Raw genomic sequence first — 8,878 nt, forward strand, 5'->3', positions numbered from 1 at the left:
TGAAAAATAAAAAAACAAAATTAACTAACATTTTAGAAAAAGTCTAATATTGCATACAGTGTTCAGCACCCATACATGGCCTTCCACCTCTGCAAAGAACTAGGGGGATGGAAAGGGGTGAGAGGAGGTGTCATTTCAAATCTTTTCTTTGGGGCCAAGCTTGGTCATTATCATTTGGTAGCATTCACTTCTGTTGTTTTATTGGTGTCTTTTCATTTATGTGGTATACATTATTTTCTCTTTATAATAGATACATTGTTTTCTTGGTTTTATTTACTTCAGTTTGTATCAGTTTATATACATCATCTCGTTCTTCTCTATATTTACCATGTTCATCATTTTGTATAGCTCAACAGTATTCCATTACCTTTCCTCTAGACTGAGTAAGGAAGTGACAAGGGGGAATTTAGAAACCATGTGGCAGCTATTGTTTTTATTCTGCTCCAATGGAATTTTAATACAAATTCACTGCAATAAATTCCAAGTTTATATCATAGGATTATAGAACTGAGAATGGGAAGGAATCTTGGAAACCATTTCATTTGACTCCTTATGGAAACATGGACTTAGAAGTTGGGTGCCCATTTACTCTAGCCCATTTACTCTAGCCTCTTTATCTAATATTGCAATTCTAGTCATTCCCCAATGGGCATCAAAGGCACATGGACCCTTTCTTTTTATCACCGACCTCCTTGAAAAGTATACTTAGTCATGGCATGTCTGGATCAAAGGATATGGATGTTTTAGTTAAATATTTTTCTTAATTACAAATTACTTTCCAGGATGGTTGCTCCAGTCCATATCACCAGCACCAGCACCTGAACACACCCGTTTTTCCAAAACCCCAGCAGTATTGGCATTCCTATCTTTTGTTGTGTCTATCGGCTCTCTAGAAATGAAATGAAACGTAAGAGTTGTTTGGATTTGTATTTTTCTTATTATTAGTGGTCTGGAGCACCATTCCACATGGTTGTTAATGTGTTGGCAAATTCTTTTGGAAACTTTGAATAGCTACCAATTAAAGAATAATTTTTGGTAATAAAGCCTCTATAAACACGACTAATTTGTTTACTTAGCTAGTTACTAGTGTTCTGTTCTCTGACTCAGAAGTTCTCATCTCCTTCATAAAAGTAACATGGCTTACACTCATCTTTACATTAATGCTTTGTGATTACACTCTAGGTTTTTAGTGACTACTTTAACTGATGGGAGGGGGGGGGGCGGAGGGAGGAAATGCTCACATCCCTCTTCCCATACAGATAGATATCAGTCTCTCATTAGAGATATTTGACGCAAAGCTTCCCCACCCCCACCAACTTCTTCTTATCCTACTTGCATTCTTTGTGCAAAAGATGTCCAATTTCATGTAATCTATATTAGTTATCTTTATTTTTTTGAAGTCCCTTGTTTGGTGAAGAATTCACTCTCTAAGTATATCTGTGAAAAGTATCTGATTTGTATCAGTTCCTTCTAATATTTATTGATGATTTGACCTCTAAAATTTAGGTCCTGAATCCACGTTCAACTTATTATAATACATGATATAAGATACCCATCTAAACATAATTTCTGTCAGACAGTTTTCCAGTTTTCCCCAAAATCCATGTCAAAAAGGGAAGTCTTCCCCAAGTAATAGCTTCAAATTTATATCCTCAAGTTGAGCATTCTTTCCACTACAACACAAAAACTATAAATATAGATCTTAAAAATTCCTCCAAGTTATTATTTCATGTTGTTCCCACAGGGAAACTTTTCCTTTTATCCGATGACCCTGTGGATTTTGAGATATAGACTTTCCTCATTGAACAAAGAACTATCCAACATCCCAAAACACAAGGTAAGAAGGCACCAGCCCGAGAAGCTGTTGTTATTATAGAAAGAATTCCTGTAGAAAATAATATTGCTTACATTGCTGAGAGATTTCTCTGTAAAAAAAAGCTGAGCCAAAGCCAGTGTGACTTTCCCTAGATTGAAAGAAAGAGATGAACATAAAGGATATTTAGAAAATGTTGTTGTTTAGTCATTTCAATCGTATCTAACTCTTCATGATCCCATTTGGGGTTTTCTTGGCATGGAAAGCAGCTATTTTTATGCTGCCCCAATGGGTTTTGATATAAAAGCACTGCAATCAATTCTGACGCTATATTAGGATCAAAAGAGTGAGACTGGAGAGGACCTTGGAAACCATTTTGTTCAATTCCTCTAAAGGATCACAAATATAGAACTGAAGTGGAACTTAGCCATCTCCTTAAACCTCTTTATTTTATAATTGGAAATACTGAGGCCCAGAGAAGGGAAAAGAATTGCCCCTTTGTCATAAGTCGTCATAAGCAACTAAACCAAGGGTTTGAACCCTGGTCTTTTGAACTCACCACTTAGCAAATTGCCCAGCAGAGAGTAAATGCTTAATAAATGTTTAGCAATTGACTTTGTTTCTCTCATTTCTCATGAATGAATAAATTCAAAAGCCTAAAGTGGTTCCTATGTGGCAAACTCCATCCTGAGTCTTGTTGGATATAAATACAAAAGCAAGAGGAGGCAGCTGGGTGGCTCAGTGGATTGAGAGCCAGACCTAGAGATGGGGGTCCTGGGTTCAAATTTGGCCTCAGACACTTCCCAGCTGTGGGACCCTGGGCAAGTCACTTGACCCCCATTGTCTAGCCCACTCTTCTACCTTGGAGCCAATACACAGTATTGACTCCAAGACGGAAGGTAAGGGTTAAAAAAAAAAAGCAAGATAACTCCTGCCCTCAAAGAGCTTACAGTCCAGTAGGGGAAAGACTCTCTGTCTGTCTGTCTGTCTGTCTGTCTGTCTATCTCTATCTCTCTGTCTCTCTCTCCATGAGTCTTTCTGACTTCAGGACTCTATCCACGGTGCCATCTAGCTGCCCCTGTTATCTCATCATCTTCTCACAAATTTGATTGCTTCAATCCCCCCTCCTTTTATTTTGATAAAAACCAGCACTTTCTCTACTATTATCATTATGATGATTTTCTTATGTGTGTATTTTTTTCTTTCTCTTTCCAAAGGTTGTTCCTCTCTTCTGAGTGAGTGTGTCTAGGAGAACTTGCCTCTGTGGAATTGTCCATTTTCCATCTTTATAGTTTCCTATTATCAAAATATTCTCTGAGGTTGGAAAGATTTTTTTCTAATTGCTGCTTAACATGGTATCTTTGGAAAGCTGATGACAGATAAAATGCTTTTGCCAACAAAAGGTCTGATGAAACGTTGAAGTTTTCACTTCCGTTTCTGAGAGCAGCTCCTACTGTCTTGTCCTCTACACAGGGAGGAGACTCAAAAGTGGGACTGTTTCATCTGCAGAGTTATTTCAGAGTTGGGAGGGATCTTAGAGGTTATATCGTTTAAACTATTACCTGAAAGAGAAATTCTTTCTACAACTTATTAGACAAGTCTCTGCTTGAAGATCTCCAGCCATAGGCTGCTTTTGAAGCAGTTCATTCTATTAGGAGCTGTGTTTTCAAGTAAATTACTTGATTTCCCCTTGACCCAGGCAGGACCAATGCTGAAAAATAAACAAAGGAAGGAATGAACAACAAAAAAAACCACCTCTCTGTAATGCAATACCTGATCTCATCACCAGGTGGCACCACAGGCTTTAGCTATGCACAGCTGACTAGGCTTGTGTGAGCAACTTCTCTGTGCTATTCTTAAGCGTTTTGCCCTGTACTGTTTAAGCATGCTCAAACCTTAGACCATCACTCCCCCCACAATAGCTGCTTTCTCCAGGTTTCTGTCTAGCGTTTTGTTTTGTTTTTAAACCCTTACTTTCCGTCTTAAAATCAATACTGTGTATTGGTTCTAAGGCAGAAGAGTGGCAAGGGCTAGGCAATGGGGGTTAAGTAGCTTGCCCAGGGTCACACAGCTGAGAAGTATCTGAGGCTAGATTTGAACCCAAGACCTCCCATCTCTGGGCCTGACTTGCAGTCCACTGAGCCACCCAGCTGCCCCCTCTGTCTAAGTGTTTTTCATCTAAAAAGCACGGTTGAGGGGGCAGCTGGGTGGTTCAGTGGATTGAAAGCCAAGCCTAGTGTTGGGAGATCCTGGGTTCAAATCTAGCCTCAGACCCTTCCTAGCTGTGTGACCCTAGACAAGTCACTTAACCCCCATTGCCTAGCCCTTACCACTCTTCTGCCTTGGAACCAATACACTGTATTGACTCTAAGATGGAAGGTAAGGGTTTTTTTTTTAATTTAAAAGAAAAGAAAAGAAAGAAAAGTGATTGAAAAACATAATTCATAACTTGCTTGACTTTTGGCCTTATTTGCAAAACATTTCAATCCATTTTCCAATTTTAGTCACCTGAAAGGATTATTCATTCATATGGAAATTCTTCCGGAGCAAACAAAATTTACGTTAGTTTTACAACTCCTGAGCACTGGCCACGCCCTACTCCTAGTGAGATCTGAGATGTCAATTCCTTCTACTCAGTTTCCCAGGACTAATGTGCTCCGGAGACAAATTGGTAGCCGGGTCATTGCTCCAGCATTTTGGTCTCAAAAGCAAAAGGTGCAAGGCATTTTCTAAGCCGCCTCACCATCCTCCACGCCCCTTCTGGCTGAACCACTCTGGGCTTCACTCAGTGCCTTTCCAGGCTTTTTACCATCCTTCGAGCTAGACAGCTCGCTCCAGAGGATTTTCAGATCTACCCACCCCGCCCCATTGCCTTTGCTGAGCTCCAATCCTGCATCTCCAACTGCCTTTCAGACATCTCTAACGGAATGCCGAGTAGCATCTTAAACGCAGCATATACAAAACAGAACTCGTTTCTCTTCCTCTAGGTTTCCTTCTCCATTACCATAGAGGACAATATCCTCTTCTCAGACCCTCAGGTTCCCAGCCCAGGAGTCATCCTGGATTCTTCACCATCTCATCCCTCTGTGTCCAGTCCTCTCAGTTTTAGGCTTGCAGATGCTCTCACTCTCTCAGATATGCCCCTTTCTTGGCGCTCCTCCTGCCTGCCACCTCGGATTCAGAACCTCATCACCTGAGGCCAAACCGTACGTATTAAGGGAAAGTCAGCATAAACCTATACCAATACTTGACTACATGGCACCTCTCTGAAGGGCTGCTAGGATGGCATCCGTTCTATAAAAAAGGAGATCATGGGTTGCTTAACTCAGTCAACTGGAGCACAGGGAATTCGAGATCCTTCTCTATGCTCTTGGATAGAATAGAACTCACACCCTCTGATTATTCTTTCAGGGTTCTGAAGAAGTATAATACACGTTTATGGTATCACCTAACGTTTGGCTAACAGTGCTGACATGTACACTTACGGACCACCATGTTTCTCCCTTCTCGCCTCCTCTCCCTTTTCCCCTAAAGGCTCAAAGACTCATCTTCCTGCTAACTTTCTCTTTGGATTCTAAGTAGTCCAGCTGGTAAATAATGGAATATGGCTGGGAGATAGAGATTAGAGCCATGATCTCATTACTGTAGGAGGAGAGAGCTGGGTGAGATTCCTCTAGCAATGCAGGTCATCACTGTGGTTGAAACTTATAATTTTAGGGAGTTAAATAAAGCATTAAGAAATTAAGTCCTTTACTCAAACTCATACAGCTAACATATCAGAAGCAAGAATTGTTCCTCAGTCTTTCTGGCTTTGGGGGTCAATTCTGTTTGCTGCCCTACATTGCTTACGTTCTATGGAATACATCCAGAAATTACCTCAAAATGCACCTGTTTCTACCACTGCCTCTTTCATCTCTCTGTTTCTCCTTCTCTTTCTGTCTTTGTCTTTCTGTCCCTCTGTTTTTGCCATTCTCTCTGTCTTTCTCTCCATGACTTGACTGCGTACACACCTGTATGAACCACTGGAGTTTTTTATTCCAGCTCTAAACTTAATCCACTGGAAAAGGAAATGGAAAGTCACTCCAGTTGCTTTGCCTAGAAAACCTCATAGACAATGTTGGTGTGCTAAGGTCCCTGGGGTCACGAAGAGTCACATGACAAAACAACAATTTTATTCTGCAACTAGATTTTTAGTTGATTCTGTAAGTATGCCGTCTTATCATTTACAAAGAGCAATAGTTTTGTTTCTTCATTGCCTGTTTTAATTCAATTTCTTCTTCTTGTGTTATTGCTGTAGCTAACATTTCTAGGACAATATTGAATAATAATGGTAACAATGGGCATCCTTGCTTCACTCTTGATCTTCCTGGGAAATTTTCTACTTCATCCCCATTACAGATAATGCTTGTTGATAGTTTTAGATTGATATTACTTATCATTTTAAGGAAAGCTCCTTTATTCTTTCTTTCTAGTGCTTTATTTTTTTTGTTTGAATAAGTTTATTTAGTCAATTTAGAACATTATTCCTTGGTTACAATAATCACATTATTTCCCTCCCTCCCCTCCACCCACTCTTCCTGCAGCCAACATGCAATTTCATTGGGTATTACTTGTGTCCTTGATCAGAACCTATTTTCATGTGCTGCTGAAAAGAAGGTATATTTCTTTTTGTCCCTACTTATTTTTCTTCATATGTCTACTAACTCTAATTTTTCTAAGATTTCATTCACTTCTCTCACCTCTTTCTTATTTATTTTTTGGTTTGATTTATCTAGTTCAGATAAAGGAAGGTTCAGGTCTCCCACTAGTATAGTTTTTCTATATATTTCATCCTTGATCTCAACTAGTTTCTCCTTTAGAAATTTGGATGCTATGCCATTTGGTGCATACATGTTGAGTATAGATATTTCCTCATTGTCTATACTGCCTTTTATCAGGATGTAATTACCTTCCCTATCTCTTTTAACTAGATTTATTTTTACTTTGACTTTGTCAGATATCATGATTGCGACTCCTGCCTTTTTTTTTTATTTCATACATTGTTCCTTGGTTACAAAAATAATTTTATTTCCCTCCCCTCCCCTCCCCTACCCCTCCCATAGCAGATGTGCAGTTTGACTGGGTATCGCTTGTGTTCTTGATCAGAACCTCTTTCCATGTTGTTGGTATTTGCAATAGGGTGTTCATTTGGACTCTATTTCCCCATTCATATCTCCTTCGACACATGTCATTAAGCTATAGTTTTTCTTTAGTGTTTTTACTCCCACAGTTTTTTCTCTGGATGTGGATAGTGTTTTTTCTCCTGTACCCCTCTAGGTTGTTCAGGATCATTGCATTACCACCAGTGGAGGAGTCCATTACCTTCGATTGTACCACAATGTGTCCGTCTCTGTGTACAATGTTCTCCTGGTTCTGCTCCTCTCATTCTGCATCACTTCTTGGAGGTTGTTGCAGTCTCCATGGAAATTCTCCACTTTATTATTCCTTTTAGCACAATAGTATTCCATCACCAACATATGACACAGTTTGTTCAGCCATGCCCCAATTGATGGGCATCCCCTCATTTTCCAATTTTTGGCCACCACAAAGAGCGCAGCTATGAATATTCTTGTACAAGTCTTTTTCCTTATTATCTCTTTGGGGTACAGACCCAGCAGTGCTATGGCTGGGTCAAAGGGCAGACAGTCTTTTAGCACCCTTTGGGCATAGCTCCAAATTGCCCTCCAGAATGGTTGGATCAATTCACAACTCCACCAGCAATGAATTAATGTCCTGACTTTGCCACATCCCCTCCAGCATTGATTACTTACCTTTGCTATCATGTTAGCCAATCTGCTAGGTGTGAAGTGATACCTCAGAGTTGTTTTGATTTGCATCTCTCTGATTATCAGAGATTTAGAACACTTTTTCATGTGCTTATTAATAGTTTTGATTTCTTTGACTGAAAATTGCCTATTCATGTCCCTTGCCCATTTATCAATTGGAGAATGGCTTGATTTTTTGTATAATTGGTTTAGCTCTTTATAAATTTGAGTAATTAGACCTTTGTCAGAGTTTTTTGTTATGAAGATTGTTTCCCAGTTTGTTATTTCCCTTCTGATTTTAGTTACATTAGTTTTGCTTGTACAAAAACTTTTTAATTTGATGTAGTCAAAATTATTTATTTTATGTTTCATGACTCTTTCTAAGTCTTGCTTGGTTTTAAAATTATTCCCTTCCCAAAGGTCTGACAAATATACTATTCGGTGTTCACCTAATTTACTTATAGTTTCCTTCTTTATGTTCAGCTCATTCACCCATTCTGAGTTTATCTTGGTGTAGGGTGTGAGGTGTTGGTCCAAGCCTAATCTCTCCCACACTATCTTCTAATTTTCCCAGAAATTTTTATCAAATAGTGGATTTTTGACCCAAAAGCTGGTGTCTTTAGATTTGTCATAGACTGTTTTGCTGAGGTCCCTTACCCCAATTCTATTCCACTGATCCTGCTTTCTATCTCTTAGCCAGTACCAAATTGTTTTGATGACCACTGCTTTATAGTATCTATTTATGTCTTGTCCTTTCATCCTATACAGATTTTCATTGTTCCCTTTAAGTGTAATTCTTCTAGCTGCCCAGGTGATAACAACAGTTTTAAAGATTCACCAATGACCTCTTTTCTTATAGGGATATATAACATTTTAACTTATTGAGTCTCTTAAAAAAAAGGTTTTTTGTTTTGTTTTCTTTTTGTTTTTTTCCCTTTTTAAAAATTACCTTTTGATGATTCTCTTGAGTTCTGTGCTTGGGCATCGAATTTTCTGTACAGGTCTGGCCTTTTCTTTACAAATTCTTGGAATTCTTCTATTTTGTTGAATGACCATACTTTACCCTTTAAGAATATAGTCAGTATTGCTGGGTAGTTGATTCTTGGTTGTAGACCTAGTTCCCTTGCTTTCCAGAATATCATATTCCATGCCTTTTGATCCTTCAGTGTGGATGCAGCCAGATCCTGCATTATCCTCACTGTGGTTCCATGGTATCTGAATGACTTCTTCTTGGCAGCTTACAATATCTTTTCTTTGGTCT

At 39.0% G+C, this 8,878-nt stretch overlaps 1 long non-coding RNA gene across 1 annotated transcript; it reads right to left on the reverse strand.

Annotated features, from left to right (window-relative positions):
* Positions 1-1,702: 1,702 nt before the first annotated feature.
* Positions 1,703-5,248, reverse strand: LOC103104938 (uncharacterized). The gene is made up of 2 exons (XR_008917412.1): positions 4,818-5,248; positions 1,703-3,524 (listed from the first exon to the last, which is right to left on the reverse strand). It is a non-coding gene; the product is annotated as an uncharacterized LOC103104938 (long non-coding RNA).
* Positions 5,249-8,878: the final 3,630 nt, after the last annotated feature.

This window comes from Monodelphis domestica, chromosome 3, assembly GCF_027887165.1.
Source record: "Monodelphis domestica isolate mMonDom1 chromosome 3, mMonDom1.pri, whole genome shotgun sequence".
In the NCBI taxonomy this organism is placed as follows: domain Eukaryota; kingdom Metazoa; phylum Chordata; class Mammalia; order Didelphimorphia; family Didelphidae; genus Monodelphis; species Monodelphis domestica.